Source organism: Acinonyx jubatus, chromosome B3 (genome assembly GCF_027475565.1).
Source record: "Acinonyx jubatus isolate Ajub_Pintada_27869175 chromosome B3, VMU_Ajub_asm_v1.0, whole genome shotgun sequence".
Taxonomy (NCBI): domain Eukaryota; kingdom Metazoa; phylum Chordata; class Mammalia; order Carnivora; family Felidae; genus Acinonyx; species Acinonyx jubatus.
The window spans coordinates 3,960,705-3,979,911 of record NC_069386.1 but is presented as its reverse complement, the minus strand read 5'-3'; the positions used below and the strand labels follow the sequence as shown (position 1 = coordinate 3,979,911).

The window sequence follows — 19,207 nt, the reverse complement described above, 5'->3', positions numbered from 1 at the left end:
CAGATGTTGGCAAGGATGCGGAGAAAGAGGATCTCTTTTGCACTGCTGGTGGGAATGCATGCTGGTGCAGACACCTGGAAAACAGTATGGAAATTCCTCAAAAAAATTAAAACTAGAACTACCCTATGACCCAGCAACTGCACTGCTAGGTATTTATCCAAGGGATACAGGTGTGCTGTTTTGAAGGGACACATGCACCCCAACGTTTACAGCAGTGCTATCGACAATAGCCGAAGTATGGAAAGAGCCCAAATGTCCATCAATGCATGAATGGATAAAGAAAATGTGGTATATACATACAATGGAGTATTACTCGGCAATCAAAAAGAATGAAATCTTGCCATTTGCAACTACGTGGATGGAACTGGAGGGTAGTATGCTAAGTGAAATTAGTCAAAGAAAGACAAACATCATATGACTTCACTCATATGAGGGCTTTAAGAGACAAAACAGATGAACATAAGGGAAGGGAAACAAAAATAATATAAAAACGGGGGCTACAAAACAGAAGAGACTCTTAAATATGGAGAACAGACAGAGGGTTACTGGAGGGGTGGGGGGAGGGGGATGGGCTAAATGGGTAAGGGGCATCAAGGAATCTACTCCTGAAATCATTGTTGCACTGTATGCTAACTAATTTGGATGTAAATTAAAAAGATAAAATTTAAAAAAAAAATTTTTTTTAAAAAGGAAGAAACAGAAGTCCGAGGAATTAAGCATGATGCAGGCGGAATCGCTCATCAGTGGGGGCATGGGACTCGCTCCCCGTTACCCCATGACGACAAAGGATTAGGGGCTCCCTGGGGTGAACGTGCACCTGCTGACGCTAGCCAGAAGTCTGTGTCCTCGCCTGGTCTGAGCACTGACAAGCGGGTCACAGGGGACCCATTCTATTCAAGTTATTTCTGCCTGCCCCCAAACTGCCCGGATTAACAAACCTGATAAACGAGAGATCTCATGTAAGTCACATTTGTCACAAACCCTCCTCCTCCACCGACTGGGGATTCCCTTTTTGGGTCACATTTACATCAGAGATGAGGCAAGTGACCCTGATGAATGCTGGCAGGCTTTCTTAATAACACTGCCTTATATCCCCGAGGGCTTGACGGTTTTCCGGGGCTCTCCGCACACGTTCTCGATGGGTCCCCCTGTGATGTGGGGTTGACCAAGTTCCAGGACTGGTTCACAGGCTGTGGGCTGCCCCAGAGGGACAATCGGATCCACTCTGGGGAAGGGTCAGGAGTCTCCGAGAGGGGTGGTGGTCCCGAGCGGGGGGTGGGGATCTCGCCAGTGAGGAGAAGAGGCAGAGTTTCAGAAAAGCAGAGCTGGTGTGGGAGTCAAATATGTGCATGGGGTAGGGTGGGGAGCTTCTCTGGGGTGCAGGGCAGGAAAACAGGTTATGGGAAGACAAGACCAAGGGCAGGATTAAGACAGAAAGTACAACAAAACTCACTCGGCTCTCAACTGAAAGGGACACGAGAAAAGCTTCTGGAGTGCAAGAGATGTTCTCTATCTTCATCTGAGTGATGGATGTGTGGTTGTGCTCACTTTGTGAAAACTCCCTGAGCTGGGTTTTATACTTATAATTTATGTATGCAATTTTTGTATGTATAACTGAAAAAATTTACTTTAAAAATGTGTCATAGGCAAAACTGACAAAAATGATGATACCCCAGAAATAAATCTTGTTAAAGAACTGTTGGGAAAAAAAAAGAAAAAAAACAAAAACACCTCTCTGAAAACTCTAAGACACTGATGAACTACCCTACGACCTAGCAATCGCACTACTAGGTGTTTATCCAAAGGATACAAAAATGCTGATTTGAAGGGGCACATGCACTCCAATGCTGTTGTTGAGAAAAAGAGAGAGAGAAAGAGCACAATCAGGGGAGGGGCAGAGGGAAAAGGAGAGAGAGACAATCCCAAGCAGGCTCCACGGTCAGCGCAGAGCCCAACACGGGGCTCAATCCCACGGGCGCCAAGACCATGAGCTGAGCAGAAATAAAGAGCCGAATGCTCAACCGACTAAGCCACCCGGGCGTCCCACACTCCAATGTTTACAGCAGCATTATCAAACTATGGAAGCAGCCCAAGTGTCTGTCGACAGATGAACGGATAAAGAAGGTGTGGTATAAACACAACGGAGTATTACTCAGCCACAAAAAATAATGAAACCTTGGCATTTGCAACGACAGGGATGGAGCTAGAGAGTGTTACGCTAAGCAAAATAAGTCAGAGAAAGACAAACACCATGCGATTTCACTTATACGTGGAACTGAAGAAAGAAAATAAACAAAGAAAAAGAGACAAGCCAAGAAACAGACTCCTGACTTTAAAGAACAAATTACTGGGTAGCAGAGGGGAGGTGGGTGAGGGGATGGGTAAAATAGGTGATGGGGATTAAGGAGTGCACTAGGGGCGCCTGGGCGGCTCAGTTGGCTCAGCGTCTGACTTCGGCTCAGGTCATGATCTCTCAGTTTGTGAGTTCGAGCCCTGCACGAGGCTCTGTGCTGACCGCTCAGAGCCTGGAGCCTGCTTCCGATTCTGTGTCTCCCTCTCTCTGTCCTTCCCCTGCTCGTGCTTTGTCTCCCTCTCTCTCAAAAATAAACATTAAAAAAAAAAAGGAGTGCACTTGTGATGAGCACTAGGCGGTGCATGGAAATGTTCAATTACTCTATTGTGTATCTGAAACTAATATTACCCCGTATGTTAACTGGAATTTAAATAAAAATTAAAACAAAAAAAAAAAGACATGGTATTCTCTACCCCAGACTGCTGGACATCACCTGGGAACTGTGAGTGCAGCAGTGTCCGTCACTGGAACCACACGGGAGCGAGCGACCGCCACTTGCAAACTGGCCTTCACATCGATGGGCACCTTCTGTTCACATTCTGTCTCTGGAAGGTAACACTGTCTGAGGATTTTAACACGTATTCGTGATTTTATTCCGTTATGTGGCATACCGTGGGAGCATTTGTGCTATCAAAACTCACCCCGTCTGAATCTATCAGGAGAAAAGGGAGTTCTAAACAAAAAAGCAGAGTTCTGTGATTCATGTACTGCGAACACCAAGCCAAGAATCGGAATACATCCAAGTGATGATTTCTAAAAAGCCAGGTGGCAAGCTGCCCAAGTCCTAACGATTAATGAACCCTGGGACAGCTAATTCAGGAGAGCACAAAATACTGCCGAAGCAGCAGTTTCTCTTCCCTTCGCTATAATGCAACTGCGCACAGAGTCCCATATTACACCGCGATGGAAACAAAATACAGGAGGCTGCACGCCACACCTGGTATGAGGATATGACTTGGCAACATTATGCCCGATCACGGCAGATGGGATCTTTCTTAAAGGACGGGAAGAACAGCGTTCTCAATTTTAAATGCTGAGGGCTTTTTTATTGGTCTATAGTACAAATGGGGAGAATGTGGAGTGACAGCTAATGGGTTCTGGGTTTCCTTTTTTTTTTTTTTTTTAACATTTTTTAAAGTTTATTTTGAAAGAGAGAGAGAGAGAGAGAGAGAGACACGGAGGGAGGGAGGGAGGGAGGACAAGCAGGGGAGGGGCAGAGAGAGAAAGAGGGACGGAGGATCCGAAGCGGGCTCTGCAGCAGGCGCTGTGCTGACAGATCTCATCTGAGAGCCCGACGCGGGGCTGGAACCCATGAACTGTGAGATCTTGACCTGAGCCAAAGTTGGACCTTAACCAACTGAGACACCCAGGTGCCCCACATGGGTTCTGGGTTTCTTTAAGGAGGGATAAAAATGTTCTAAAATTAGATGGTGTAGATGTCTGTACCAGTTCTGAATATTAAAAAAAAAAAATCAATGAATTGTGTATTTTATATAACTGAATTGTACCATACCCGATTCAAACTGCGATACCACTGCTTTGGGTTTTTTTGTTTGTTTATCGGTTCAGTTTTGTTTCAACATCAAATGTGGAAGAAAACAGGGAGAAGGACACCCCAGAGGCCGAGTTTTCTGGCTGGGGCAGTTGAGGGATGTCCGCACTATGCTGAGCACCTTGCCCGCGGACCATCTGGCCGAGACGCTGGAAGGCCGACGGGCTCCGTTTTCGGGGTGACGCTGCGGGGTTAGACTACGCTGGGGAGCCCACTGGGTCGACGAGAGCACTCAGAACGCCCACAGGGAGAAAGGAGGACACAGACAACGGAACCAGGGAGGCAGCAGCAAAGTCCTGGAGCTCAAAAAAAGTCCTCAGGGTCACCCCACAACCATTTGGTTTCACGTCTATTGAGAGCTACCATGCGCCCACCTTTTCTGGGAGAGGAAAGCAAAATGACAGATATCTGAACGGTGGACTGAAAAGATTTAAGTATCTTCATTTGTCTCAGGGACATAATAGCGTTGGATTTTATCTCATTTCTGTCCCGTCAGGGGACAATGTTGAGAAAGTAGAGGGGCTCCTTCAAACTTCAGACTGGGTGGTCTCTCTTCCTACGAGGCAGGAGGGGGACCAGGCAAGGGCCCTGGAGCAGGGGCTGCTGGCCCTGCCCGTGGGACCTGGGACGAGTCCCCTCACTCTGAATATAACGATGCAGGGAACATCATCCCTTTTCCACCTTAGCTCCGCTCGCCCAAACGGAACCTAGCTGTCTCTCTCCTGTCATCATCAAATTCAACAAAAAATCTTCAAAATGAGTGACTGTGTGCTTTCACAATTTAAAAAACGTTTTCAAGTTTAAAAAATGTAGGAGTCTGAGACTGGTTTTCTCCTTTACTGGTCAATTAGTCTGAGTCCTGGCAAACTGCTTGAATGGTTCATCATTTCCCCTTCACGTTCCTGGGTAGCAAAGTCAGTATTCTAGGAGCAGCTCAAGAAGCCAACCCTCGCTGAATGTGTGGCTACTCCTCTGAATTCGGGTTTGGGAGGAAAAAAGCTATTGTTATCTTAGGATTCACTCCTATTTAAAATTAAAACTGGGGGGGGGGGGGGGCGCCTGGGTGGCTCAGTCAGTTAAGCGTTCGACTACAACTCAGGTCATGACCTTGTGGTTTGTGAGTTCGAGCCCCACGTTGGGATCTGCACTGACAGCTCGGAGCCTGGAGCCCGTTTCAGATTCTGTGTCTCTCTCTGCCCCTCCCTATTCATGCTCTATCTCTATTTCCTTAAAATAAATAAACATTAGGGGCGCCTGGGTGGCTCAGTCGGATAAGCGTCCGACTTCGGCTCAGGTCATGATCTCGCAGTCCATGAGTTCAAGCCCCGTGTCGGGCTCTGTGCTGACAGCTCAGAGCCTGGAGCCTATTTCCGATTCTGTGTCTCCCTCTCTCTCTCTGACCCTCCCCCGTTCATGCTCTGTCTCTCTCTGTCTCAAAAATAAATAAACGTTTAAAAAAAATTTTTTTAATAAAAAAGAAAAGAAAAAAGAAAAAAAATAAACATTAGAAAAAAATTAAAAAACAAACAAACAAATAAATAAATAACATTAAAACTGGGGGGTTGGGCGCCTGGGTGGCTCAGTCGGTTAAGCGTCCGACTTCAGCTCAGGTCATGATCTCACAGTTTGTGGGTTCGAGCCCCACCTCGGGCTCTGCGCTGACAGCTTAGAGCCTGGAACCTGCTTCAGGGTCTGTGTCTCCCTCTCTCTCTGCCCCTCCCCCGCTCGGACTCTGTCTCTCAAAATAAATAACGTTAAACATTAATAATAACATAATTCCTAACATAATAATAAACATTAAACATTAAAAAATAAAATTAAGGTGCAGATATACCTCAAAAGCACATTTGTGATGTTTCCATTTACACTATCAATTGGTCTCTCAGGCTATTAGATATTTCTTGTATTACAAAAAACTGTGTCTAGAAAAACAGGTGGCAATTATAGAGGTGCCAGATTTGGCAAGCACACGTGCACGTGCGTGCGCGCGCGCACACACACACACACACACACACACACACACACTACAGGATTTCTGGCTAAATTTAGATTTCATATAAACAACGGATAGTTTTTACGTTATTGTTATCGAGTTGTAATTCAGACACCATAACACTCCCCCTGTGCACAGTTCCAGGGGTCTTAGCTGATTCACAGGATTGTACAGCATCACCGCTCTTTCATTTCAGAGCATTTCCGTCACCCTCCCCCCAAATCCCGTCCTCACTTCTCCCATTGTCCCTCCTCCCAGCCCCAGGCAACCGCTCATCTACTTTCTGTCTCCATGGATTCGCCTGTTCTGGACATTTCATACAAATCCAATCATACGGTGTGTGGCTTTTTTCACGGAGCACAGTGTTTCCAAGGTTCACCCATATTGTAGCATGCATCAATACTTCACTGGTCTTTTTGGCTGAACGTTCATCCGCTGTATGGATACGGACACATTTTGTTTCCCCGTTCATCGGTGGATGCGCATTTGCACCGTTTCCGCCTTTCGGCCCTTATAAATAACGCCGCTAGGCATTGCTTGCGTCCTACGTTTACGTGCGCATACGTGTTCTTGGCTCTGGGTACATATGCATCTAGGAGTGGAATTGCAGGGTCACAGGGTAACGCTATGCTTAACTCTTTGAGGAGCCGCCAGGCTGACTTCCAAGAGGCCACACCATCCTGCGGCCCCCGCCAGCAGCGTAGGAGGGTTCCGATTTGTCCACCTCCTGCCCAGCACTTGTTACTGCCTTTTTCAGGTGTTTTTTTTTTTTAATCGTTTTTGTTGTTGTTGTTAAGTTTATTTATTTATTTGAGAGAGAGAGAGAGAGAGAGAGAGAGAGAGAGAAGGAGCACAAGCAGGGGAAGGGCAGAGAGAGACGGGAAGAGAGAGAATTCCAAGCAGAGAGCTTGCAATTCAGAGAGCCTTCTGCTGAGAGAATGGAGCCTGACACGGGGCTCCCACTCAAGAACCGTGAGATCATGACCTAAACCGAAATCAACAGTCAGACATGGAACCACTGGGCCGCCCAGGCGACCTGTTATTGCCTTTTTGATTACAGTCATCCTAGTGGGTGGGAGTAGAGGCTAACAGATACTTAGCACATTCTAGAAGGATACTCGTGGACATCCACCCCGAGGAGACAGAGGTGTGCCTACTCCACTGCCTTTCTTGGTTGCTGGTGGCCAAGGAAGGAGCCAGACTGCCTATTTCAAAGTCTCTTATTAACAGGAGAATTTTTTGCGTGCTTTTAGAAACACGGAAAACAGAGAGGCAGGGTTTAGAGAGTGCCAAGAAAGGAGTTCAATCAACAGTGCAGCCAATGGTTTTTCCATAAGGCAACCTGGGGACACGCAGGCCAACCTGTAGACGGCGGGGAGGCCTCATCTCAAGGCTAGGAAGATGCCCTTCCGGGTGCTGCCATTCTGTGCTGGTCTGGAGTGGCCTGGACAGAGTTACAGCTCAGCATATCCCTGTGCCCTGGGGAGGGAGACCGACAGAAGCACCCAGTGCTCAGGGAGCACCTCCACTTTTCTTCCTTTGCCTCGAAGTTACTCTGACCATCGTGTGGAGGCTTGAGCCGCAAGGAGAGGAGAGCTCCAGATCCTTCTAGAACCTCCCTTTTGCAGCTGGAAATGCCCCAGCTGCTCCTGGCCAAAGGTGCCTGCCAGCAGGGCCCAACAGTCTAAGCGGGGACCCACAGCCCAGAGCACACAGCCCTCCCATCCCCTCATCTCGGCAACTGTCCTCGCTTCTGGTATTACATCCCGGCAAGTAGCACTCGGGGGCCACCTTCCTTAGAGACACAGAAGCCACTGCTCAGAAGAGTAAACTAAGGACAGACGGACAATCACACAGCCAAGCTGTGCAGCCTTAGGAACCAGGTCTTGCCCCCGCCCCTGCCTGGACCCTTCGTCCAGACTCCCACGTTCAGGGTCCCCGCGCAACACAGTCCCTCAGCCTGGTGCCCTGGGAGGTCTCAGCTGCCATCTCTTTTTTCGCCATTTATTCACAAAGTGTGCAGAGCACGTGGAAAAAGGTTTGCTCCAAAAAGTTAAACGTAGAATTATCACAGGACCCAGCAACTCCACATCTAGGCACACACCCGGGAGAACGGAAAGCAGGGATTCAAACAGACCCTCGTACTCCAGTGTTCACAGGAGCGTTATTCGCTTCAGCCGAAAGGAAGAAGCAGCCCAGTGTCCACCACCAGATGAGTGGATGAACATATAATGGAACAGTATTTAGACGTAAAAGGGACGCAGTCCTGACACATGCTACAACACAGACGAGTCCTGAAAACGTTATGCTAAGCGAGACGCAACAGGCTAAAAAACTGTGGGGTGCCTCAGTGGCTCAGTTGAGTATCTGACTCTTGATTTCGGCGCAGGTCATAATCCCAGGGTGGTGGGATCGAGCCCCACATCAGGCTCCGTGCTGTGGATGGAGCCCGCTGGGGATTCTCTCTCTCCCTGTCTCTGCCCCTCTCCCCTGCTCATTTTCTCTCTCTCTCAAAACAAAACAAAACAAAACTGTATGATTCCACTTATGTGAATCAAAAAGTCAAGTTCATCAAGAGAGAAAGTAGAACGGTGGGTGCCAGGGGCTGGGAGGAGAGAGGGGTGGGGAGTTACTGTTTACTGGGGGCAGAATTTCTATCTGGGAAGATGAAAAAGTCCTGGAGGCGGATGGTAGTGACAGGTGCAGAGCACGGTGAATGTTTTTGATGGCGCTGAATTGCAAATACGTTTAGAAATAGTTAAAATGGTGAACTTTATCCTATTTTACCATGACCGCAGAGTGTGAGGCACGGCCCCTGGGGGGGGCTGGAGGGGTGGGGAATGGTGTCCTCAGGAGGATGGGGTGGGAACAGCAGGTGGAGAACCACGCAAAGGCGCAGAGGAAACTGAACAGCACACACTGACGGGCAGGTGAAGTGCGGAAGCTGAGCAAGCAGAGAGGGACAGACGAAAGCAGCAAAGAAGGCGGCTGAGGCCGACGCCTGTGGGCACAGAGGTTCCAGGCGGGATGGCCCACGGCATCGAATGGCTCCACGGAGGACCGAAGACGGCCCGAAGAGACATGCGTCCACAGCGCGTGGTAACAAGTTACACCTTCTCGGTCAAAGAGGCACAGTGAACGAAAACGAGAGCCTTTCAGCTACAAATTAGAAAGAATAGGGAAAAAAAATCAATCACGGGCTGCAAAGTTCTGAGATGGGCAGTAGTGACGGTCATGTAGCAAAATGAATGTGTGTCACGCCCCCAAACTGCACCCCTAAAAATGGTTAAGGAGCCCCCCATCGGGCTCTGTGCTGGCAGCTCAGAGCCTGGAGCCTGCTTTGGATTCTGTGTCTCCCTCTCTCTCTCTCCCTCTCTGCCCCTCCCCTGCTTGTGCTCATGCTCTCTCAAAAATAATAAACTTATTAAAAAAATTTAAAAATAATAAAAGATTGTGTTAAAAATCCAGGCTGTCAGAGTGGAATGCATCTGTCTCTTTTGCGTATAACTTGATGGTAGGCGATTTATCGCCATGCAGCCCAAGCCTTAAAACTGTCCACTCCAGAAGCCAAGCATTCGCTTCTACGAATCTGCTCAGGGGCAACGAAGGAGGGTATGCAAAGATACTCAGGCAAAAGGATGGCCACTGAAGTACTGTCTATGGAAAATGAAAATAAACACACAGACATGCAAAAAACCTCGTAAATAATCCACAGGTTCCAGAGCAAGGCACTCGCTAAATAAAGAACCACATATCCATGCAACAAATACCATTCAACCTTTACAAGCCGTAAGTGCCTACTTACTAAGATGGAAAGATGTTCCTTTTTTCTTTATCCATTATGATTCATTCTCTATTTCATCACAGTTCAATGATTTACACCCAGAAGTTACAAAATCAAGAGGCCATCAACTGTGGCAGAGTCCCAGATCCTTCTGAACGGAACTATCTAGACCTTGGAGGATTTGAATGTCACTCAAAATCTCTTGCTTCAGAGAAAACAAAACAAACAACGAGAAAGAAAGAAAAGAAAAGGAAAAGAAAAGAAAAGAAAAGAAAAGAAAAGAAAGAAAGAAAGAAAGAAAGAAAGAAAAGAAAGAAAGAAAGAAAGAAAAGAAAAGAAGAGGGAAGGAAGGGGAGGGGAGGGGAGGGGAGGGGAGGGAGGGAGGGGAGGGAGGGAAGGGAAGGGAAAAGAAAATTAAGGAAAAAAAACCCCAACAACCTTATAGGTTCCAGGACTCCCACAAAAGCTAGCCAATACTAGGACTGTGGATGTTAAGGACACAGTATTGAGAGAAAAGACAATGTCACAAAACAGCATCATACTGTGCTCCCATTCTTAGAAATACGAATACTAATATAAATACATATTTACTTAACAAATATTTACTCTGCAGCTACGTAAGAGGGCTGGGCTGGGCACGAAGAATACCCCCAGGAAACAAGTCACGGTCACTGCCTCAGAATCCAGGGAGCTCCTACCTGTCTGTGTTTGGAGCACCTGTGTGCGCAGGAGAAAGACTGTGGCATGGTGGCTAGGCATCTGGAGTCTTCTCTGGCAGGACAGAGAACAGGTTTATTGACTGCACACAATGTGCAATGGTGTCTCTTGCTTCCCCAGCCAAAGGTCAAATGTACAACCACGGGGACCAAATAAGACAGGTGTGAGAGGGCCCCAGCACCAGCTGACAGATGGAGCCAGGCAAGAACTTTCTACAGCACAGTGCCTGTGGTTAACAATATGACATTGTATACTTGGAAATTTGCAAAGAGGGTAGACTTACGGTAACTTCTTAGTGTGCGTGCACTCACACACACACACACACACACACACACACACACAAATAATAAGGATGATGATGATGAAGAAGAAAGAAGTTTTTGGAAGGAATGGAAATATTTATGGCACAGATAGTGGTGACAGTTCCATGGTGTGTATGTATCTCCAGGCTCATTAAGTTGTATACATTAAATATGTACAGTTTCTTGCAGGTCAATGATACCTCAGTAAAGTGGTTGGTTTAAGTTTATTTACAGGGGCGGGGGAGGGAGCATGACCCGGGGAGGGGCAGAGAGAGAAGGGGGGAGAGAGAGAAGAGAGAGAATGAATGAATGAATGAATGAATGAATCCCAAGCAGGCTCTGCACCACACAGAGTCTAACTTGGGGCTTGAACTCACAAACCATGAGATCATGACCTGAGGCGAAGTCCAGAGTCGGACGCTTAACAGACTGAGCCACCCAGACGCCCCACCAACAAAGTGGTTTTTAAAAAAGTTTAGATAGCAAGGGGACAGAGATGACAGAAGCTGGTTGGGAATTTGGCACCAAGGGAACTGAGCCCCCAAGGTGCCCTCTGAGCCCCCAGATGTTTGGCTGAGTATCTCCCAAACCATGGGCTGCTCTAGAAAAAGCCAGAGCCCTCATTTTTTCGTTATTATTTGGGCTTGATTCTACCTCACAGTTAACTCACTGGTTTCCAACCTCGTGACCAGGAAGTACTCATTTATTATTTGTATCTTCCCCGTGGACCTCATCTATTGAAAGATTTTGGCCTTCCAGGCAGTATTTATGAAAGAAAAATCTGTTTTCTCTTATCCTTATTGATCAAAGTCACAGAAAACTGCCAAATAGCTTTCTAATCAGCAGGATTTCACCAAGGTGGCCTCAAGGATTGATAGGATTCCAGCCAAAGACAAGGTACATTAGTTACCAGCTCCAGCGGTGGGAAGGGCCGAACAGTTGCCCTTTGTCTCGGGGAAATAATGAGATGTGGGGACACCTGTCCCTGCTCTCCCAGGCCCCCGGGCGGGAATGGCTGGACAGCCACTTCCCTTTGTGCCCAAGGACACTGAAGGTGCACCCAGGGGGTGCAAGCAGTGGGGAAGAGGGGTCAGGGGGGGAAAGGGGAATGGAAGGGGAGGGGGAGAGGACTAGGGGAAGGGTTGTGGGGAGGGGGAGGGGCAGTGGGGATAGGGGGAGGGAGAGGGGAAAGGGACTGGGGAGGGGTGGGGTGGGTGAAGGGGGAGGGGCAGTAGGGGTGGGGTGGATCTGTCCCTTGGGGGCAGGAACAAGGCCCCCGTGTGTGCACCCACGGGAGAAATGACACCTTCAGAACTTAACTACGAGGCTGAAGCACTGGATGTCTTGAGGGAAGAAAATCTAGAAAATAAAAATAAACCCGTTGTTCTAGAGCCGCAGGAGCTTATTCGGACACATGGATGCACAGGAATAGGGCACCTCCCCCCCCCCCCCCCCAGCCCTTGCTTTGCTGCAGTCCCACGCGTGCGGCAGGTCGAAAACATTTGCTAAACTACATTCTTTGGCTTTGATGTGACGTGGAAATTCTATCACTCGTGCCCAGCAAGGCAAAACCCCTGTTATGCCCCACAATCGTCAAGGGCAAAAGTGTAAACCAGCTTGTCTGGTTCAAAAGGACAGGGGAGGGGCCCCACAACAGGCCTCTTCTGGTCCCTGGGGTCAGCCCTGGGACCGCTGCTGAGGACAAAGCTCTGCAGGAGGGAGCCAGCCTGCAGGACAGGTGCACCACCCTCCCTGCGGGTATCCTGGAGAATCCCCAAAGAAAACCCAGGGGGCCGGGAGCTGGCAGGGCTGTTGGAGCCTGCGTCAACCACACGTCCACTCCACTGCGCTCGTAGAGCCTTTCAAAGATCCAACGGTTGGCCGGGGGGACAAGACGTGAATGCGGTACCACCCTCCCCCACCGCGCTCACCGCGCCCACTCCAGGCGAGCACGGAGCACAGAAAGCCGACACCCGAGGGTACCGGTACTGGGACTCGGGTGTGGCCACCAGAGGTGTTTGCCAGGGACCCTGTCGGGCAGGCACTCAGATTCCCCTCCCACCCCAGCCTCGTTTCCGGTTACCACTCGAGAACCAGGCCCCTCTTAGCAGGGGCTTGCTCCTTCCCAGTTCTTCTCCAGGGACTGTTTCCACACGCTCACTTCCAGGACATCGAGAGGCATCTGTACCTGCGGCCCAGGTGCCCCGGCTGATCTCTGCCGGCATCTCTCCTGCCGGCAGCTCCACTGGCAACCCTGTTCAGGGACTCCCCCCAGCAGATCCACCGGCAAGCCAGAGACCCGGGGACCTGCTGCACCCCGCAGCCGGGGCCCTCAGCCTCCTTGCGAGCCGTGTCCTCCAACGGGCCACGGCCGCGCTGAGCCGGCTGGCAAATGACCGTGCAGCGTACAATCCCGAGGGCGTCCATCTCCGGGTGGTCACGAAACACCTGCATACTTGGGCCCAGTAGCTGCCACACGGCAGACATGCAGAAGGTATCTGAAGAAAGGAGCGCCTTTCGCCTGTCCTGGGGCTGAGAGCAAAGAGCCTGTTGACAAGGAGATCTCCTCGAGCCTCCGGGTGCAGAGCCGAGCCTGGGACAACTGGAATGCCCGGGGGGTCACTTCTGACCATGACTGGTCTCGCCCTTTTACCCGTGTGCCATTCAGATACATGCCATGTGTCCGTGATGTGAAAAAAGACTGGGAAACGCCAAACTTGATGAGTATAGCGTCTTTCTGGGTCTGGATCCTTTCTGTCGGTACATAAATAAGCTCAGGTCTCTCCCATCTGTACCAGACCCGCAGACCCACAAGTCAGCCCCCAAGCGCCCCCCAACATTCCTTCCCGCCCACAGGCCCCTGCTCTGGAAAGCACCAGGCCGCTCTCAGCAGTACAGGATCAGGAGGCCCACGGGCACGTTGGGTGGCTGGCCTGGTGCCCAGCACAGTAAGGAGCCACCCTCCCTTCAGCACTGGGCCACCACTCTTGCACGGGAGGCCTCTGCCCTCCGATGATACATTCCTAGGTAACAATTCAGTTCTTCAACTCTTCCAGCAAAGAGGCTCCATGGGTCGAGTGGACCTCAGATTCCAACCTTATTTACAAAAAGGCCAACCAGAAGTTATATGGAACGGCCAGTACCCGGAAGCGTTAAGTCAATAAATTAACACGAGAGTACGGTGTAACCACCTGAAAAAGAGAACATTACGACTATACAAATATTGTTCCCTGCAGAGCCAAGAAATGTGCTAGGCTCATATTTCTTCCTGTACAGTTCCAATGTCAACAGCCAAGTGCTCCTCAAAGAAAAAAAGCTCCCAGAATCAAGGTCAAAGAGAAGCTTGTTTGTGCTCTCCCAACCGTTCAAAACACAGGCAGTATAGGGGCGCCTGGCTGGCTCAGTGGGTACAGCATGTGACTCTTGATCTTGGAGTCGTGAGTTCAAGCCCGTGTTGGGCATAGAGTTTACTTAAAATTTTTTTTTAATAAAAGCAGGCAATATCTTAGTGTGCCTCATATTTGGAATGAGACATGCTGGTGGCTGTTTTTATTTTTTTGTGGGGTTTTCTGTTGCCTTCTTTTTCCTACTGAGAGAAAGAAACATAGCCCATCCCCCACAACCCTACTGTCTTCCAGCTTCTTGTGCGTTCTGTCCATCGTCTGGAATCCATTTCAGTGTCTGTCCTGAAGATATTATTCTTGGAACCAACGACTCTCAGTTCTAACTTGTACCAGGTGCTGCGGAGGCCTGCTGACAGCCGTCTGTCTGGGAGTTCTTTTCTCTGGACTCCTGGAAGCCACCAAATCTCTCTGCCTCCCACTGCCTCCTTCAGGGTTGTTTTCACCCTTGTTTTGCTGGTGTGGACACTCAAAATGAGTGGGAAGCAAACCTTAAGGACCTGCACATCTGTAACTGTCTTTATGGGGCGCCTGGGTGGCTCAGGTGGTTTAAGCGTCCGACTTTGGCTCAGGTTGTGATCTCGCGGTTTGTGAGTTCGAGCCCCACGTCGGGCTCTGTGCTGACAGCTCAGGGCCTGTAGCCTCCCTTGGATTCTGTGTCTCCCTCTCTCTCTGCCCCTCCCCTGCTCATGCTCTTTCTCTCTCTCTCAAAACATAAACTAAAAAAAAAATGTAAGGGCCGCCTGGGTGGCTCAGTCGGTTGAGCGTCCGACTTCAGCTCAGGTCACGATACGATGGTCCGTGAGTTCGAGCCCCGCGTGGGGCTCTGGGCTGATGGCTCAGAGCCTGGAGCCTGCTTCCGATTCTGTGTCTCCCTCTCTCTCTGCCCCTCCCCCCTTCATGCTCTGTCTCTGTCTCAAAAATAAATAAATGTTAAAAAAAAATTTTTTTTTTTTAAGTGTAACTGCCTTTATACCTGACTGGTTTGGCAAGGTGTGTCAGTTCCCTAGGGCCACTGCAACAAATCAGAACTTGGTGGCTTTAAACAACAGGACCCTATTTTCTCACAGTGAAGAGGTCAGAAGGCCGCAGTCAATGTCTCCGGGCTACAACTGCAATGCCAGGAGGGCCGTGCTCCCCACAGAGGCTCTGGGGAAGAACCAATGTCCACCCTCCTCCAGGCTCAAAGCCCTCAGCTTACCATCTCCAAATAATTCCCCACCTCAAGACCCTACTTTAATCCAATCCGCAAAGACCCTTTTATCATACATGGTCACATCTACAGGTTGCAGAGACTGGGATGGAATATCTACCGGGAGCGGGGGGCGGGGGGGCGTTCTTCGGTCGACCACGCTGGATATGAAATTTTTGTTTTCAATAGTTAACAAATGCTTTTCGCTCAGAGCCTTACTAGTATCCTGCCTCCGTTCTATCTGATGAGAAGTTTATTTCGCTGGCTCTTCCTGACTCCTGACTCCTTGATGCTCTGGCACTCCACATGCTCGCCCCAGCTGGTCACCCCTAGTACCACGGCTTGGAACACCATCCACCCGCCCCGGGGCCATGCCAGACCAGCGCAGACTTCACTCCCACAACACCAACCAGCCCGCACCCCCAGCCTGGACTCTGCCAGTAAGTACGCTCGTCCTCCTTCTCTCCTACTAAACACAGTGTCTGTAGGAGTGCCGAGGAAAGTTCCAGGGCTGCCTGGGTGGCTCAGTCCGTTGAGCATCTGACTTTAGCTCAGGTCATGATCTCAGGGTTCATGAGTTCAAGTCCCACATCGGGCTCCACGCTGACAGCTAGGAGCCTGGAGGCTGCTTCGGATTCTGTGTCTCCCTCCCTCTCTGAACCTCCCCTGCTTGCGCTCTCTCTCTCTCAAAAAATAAACATTTAAAAAAAAAGTGTTAAAGTTCCAGCTTTTAGCACGACTTCCCATTCCTGCCCTGGGCTGGACCTGTGGGCTTGGTCAAGAGGCCCTCTGGAGTCTGCAGGGCGGACTGGCCACCCGCCTCCCCCCCCCCCCCGGCCCACCCCACCCCCCCCCACCCCCCCAGCCCCCGCCCAGGCTCCTCTGACACACCGTTGGCATTACCATTCCCCTGCCTGCTTTCTATCATCTGGAAATGTGCTGCAATCTCTCAGCTCCTGCTAATTCCCTGCAGTTCCCTGCCGTAGGATTATGCTGCTAGTAATCGTTTTATTATCATTTTAATGGGCTCTGCGGAGGGAAGGCGGAGGGGAGTCGTGTGTGCTGAATCTCCCATCCTGGACGCTGAGTTACTCTCGCTCATTTTTCAGTTACAACTTGCATATGCTGAAGCGATAACAGACATTCTATTCTAAGCCCCTCGTCCTTGACTCCTCTTGGTGGGAGCTGAGTGGGAAGGGCGGGGGGGGGGGGGGGGGGCGGTACAGCAGGGTTCAGACTCACAGCCCACCTTGTCCGACCTCCAACTCCTGCGGGCCCTCCCTGTCTGAGCTCCGCTGCTCAAGGCGCAGATCTGCCGGTGCATGTGGAGGAAGTGGGAAACGGCATTCGAGTTTCCTCTTTCCAGGATTTTTTCTTTTAAACAAGCAAAGTGCCTCGGTGGCCTTCCCTCTAATGCCGGATGCATGCGTGGAGGCGTTAAATGAAAAGAATGGACAGCTTTAAATCGAGCACATCTTTTGCTGGTTCCATCAGTCCAAGAGAACCTTTTTACTCAAAAGCAAAGCCCGCAGGATACATCCCTGTTTCACAAAGGCCCGAGTTTAAAAATAAACACGGGTGTTTGAAGGAGCACAGAAATAGTCTGCGCCCACAGTGCCTTACAACACGAGGCATATGCGGGCTCGGAAGGAGCGAGAGGCCGCGGTCCACGGAAAGTTAGCCCTTGTAGACCTCAAACAATGACCCACGAATGAAGGCAGCCGTTTTTGTGCCGGAGCCCCTTGTACTACGCCGTGTCGGCCGCATCCCATTCAAACCAACCACAGGCGTCCACCCTGTCCAGCTATTCACCCACAGGCTCTGAAGGCAGCCCCCGGAGCTGGAATTCGAATCCTCACCAGCCTTTGTCTCCACCTGACTTTGTGGTCTCCTCCCCGTCGATCCCTGTACCCAACCTCCAGGCTTGACAGAAGTCCCTGCGCCTTCAGGCGATGCCTCTCGTGTGTGTCCACCCCCCCACCGGTCAGAATCCTCTCATCCTTCAAGGCAAAGTGCAAACCAGTCCCCTCTTCCATCTGAAGCACCTGGTTCCACCACCAGACCGCATGCATTCTCTCCCCGGAGCCCAGCTCTCCGCACCCTCCCACTCTGTCTCGTTTGGGGGGGGACCTAGTCGTGTGCCATACCCCCCAGACTGGGGGAGGAGCCCCCTTGAGCAGGGGTCGGTCTTCATTTCCAAAGGCCCCGCAGGGCCTTGACAGAGGAAGAGCTCAAAGTTGAAGCCAGGAGCTTTGAGTGAACTCAAGTAGCAGAGGGCCCGGGGACGAGCTGCCAGCTGGCGGGACCCTGGCACTTCCACAGGGTAGGAAGCAGGTCCCTGCTGGACAGCAGTGGAAACTCTCTCTACAGCAGACCTGGCAGGTAACGCTCTCCTCCCAGGCACGCGCACACACACGGGCCCGAGACGCATCGACCGCCCCAGCTCCAGGGCTGCAGGCCCAGCATATGGCTTCCCTACCGGCAACCTCCTCCCTAATCCCCAGTGTGCGGCACAGGTGACCTCTTCCAATGTGCCCTGCCTGGCCTGAAAGCACAACTCTGCCAGCGTGAGCTCGATGGCCACTGACCACATCTTCTGTGCCGTGTCACAGCCAGAACCTGGCAGCAGTAAATGGGTCTCGACAAAGGAGAGAGAGGGCCGCCTGGGTGGCTCAGTCGGTTGAGTGTCTGACTTCAGCTCAGGTCATGATCTCGTGGTTTGTGGGTTCAAGCCCCGCATCGGGCTCTGTGCTGACAGCTCAGAGCCTGGAGCCTGCTTGGGATTCTGTCTCTCTCTCTCTGCCTCTGTCTCTGTCTCTCTCTCTCTCAAACATTAAAAAAAAAAGAAGAAGAAGAGAGAGCAGAGGAGAGAGAAAGAGAGAACGAGAGAGGACAGGAGCAAGCACCCAGCAAATACGTCCTACTTCTTCAGGTTTGGAAGGAAAACGTCCAGAGTCCCGGTAGGTCTGCAACAGACAGAAATAAATGCCTAACAGAAGCATGTCGTGTCCCCCGTCACTCTGTGGAATGCTCTGGTTGCTGTGTGTGGGCTCCAGGTTATAACCCACCCAATGTGGGACTACAGAACTGGGTCTTCTCTGGTTTCTTCTCTCTTTCAGAAAAGGTCTGATGCTCGGCTTTTAGCAGAATGAGGCAGCCGGCAGGTGCCAGCCAGCTGGGGCCCGTGTGTGCGGCCCAGAGTCTGGCCCCAGAACAGCCCGTGCCTGTTCCCTTGCACCAAGGACACGTCGCCCGTCTCCTCCAAAGGGCCAGATGGCTGTGTGTAGACTTCTCCCCACTTCATTTTTATCTTCTCCAAGTGCACTGCATCAAGCTTGCATTCTCAGATGCGCGGGTTTGTGTGCACATTCACATCTCGAGTGAAATTCATGCTCCCCTCCTCTGTGTGTTTTTTCAGGTGGAAATACCTTTCCATGGTCACACAGCAATGCCTCAATCCTCCCCTCCCGTCTCAGCAGAACCTCCTGGAGGTACTTCCGGAGGCTTTAGCAGGTGCCGTCTCCCACTGTGTGCCTTGATCCTGCTGGGCACTGACGTCATAGCTCACCTGATTTTCCCACCAACCTTGAGAAATCAGCATCTGACTGCTCATTTTACAGAGGAAAACAGAAAGGGGGGGGCACGATACAGTAACCTGCCCAATGCCATAGTCATTAAGTGACAGTCACCTAAACTGCCTGAGCCCAACACACAGGGCTTCAGGCACCCTTCATGCCAGTCTATTCTGCGTGTTCCCAGTGATGTCCCACACCCGTGCTCCACTGACCCCCTCCCTAGATGGCCCGGCCACTCTCCCCTCTCCCCATCACCACGGTCAGGCTGAGACGCTCTTGAGGAACTCGGCAGGTCCCTGAGCAAACAGACTCATCCTTATCTGTCTCTCACATAGGCT

At 50.7% G+C, this 19,207-nt stretch overlaps 1 protein-coding gene across 4 annotated transcripts in view; it reads right to left on the bottom strand.

Annotated features, from left to right (window-relative positions):
• HOMER2 (homer scaffold protein 2) overlaps positions 1-19,207 on the bottom strand; it is a 96,174-nt gene that overhangs the window by 48,618 nt on the left and 28,349 nt on the right. The gene's annotated exons all lie outside the window — the stretch shown is intronic.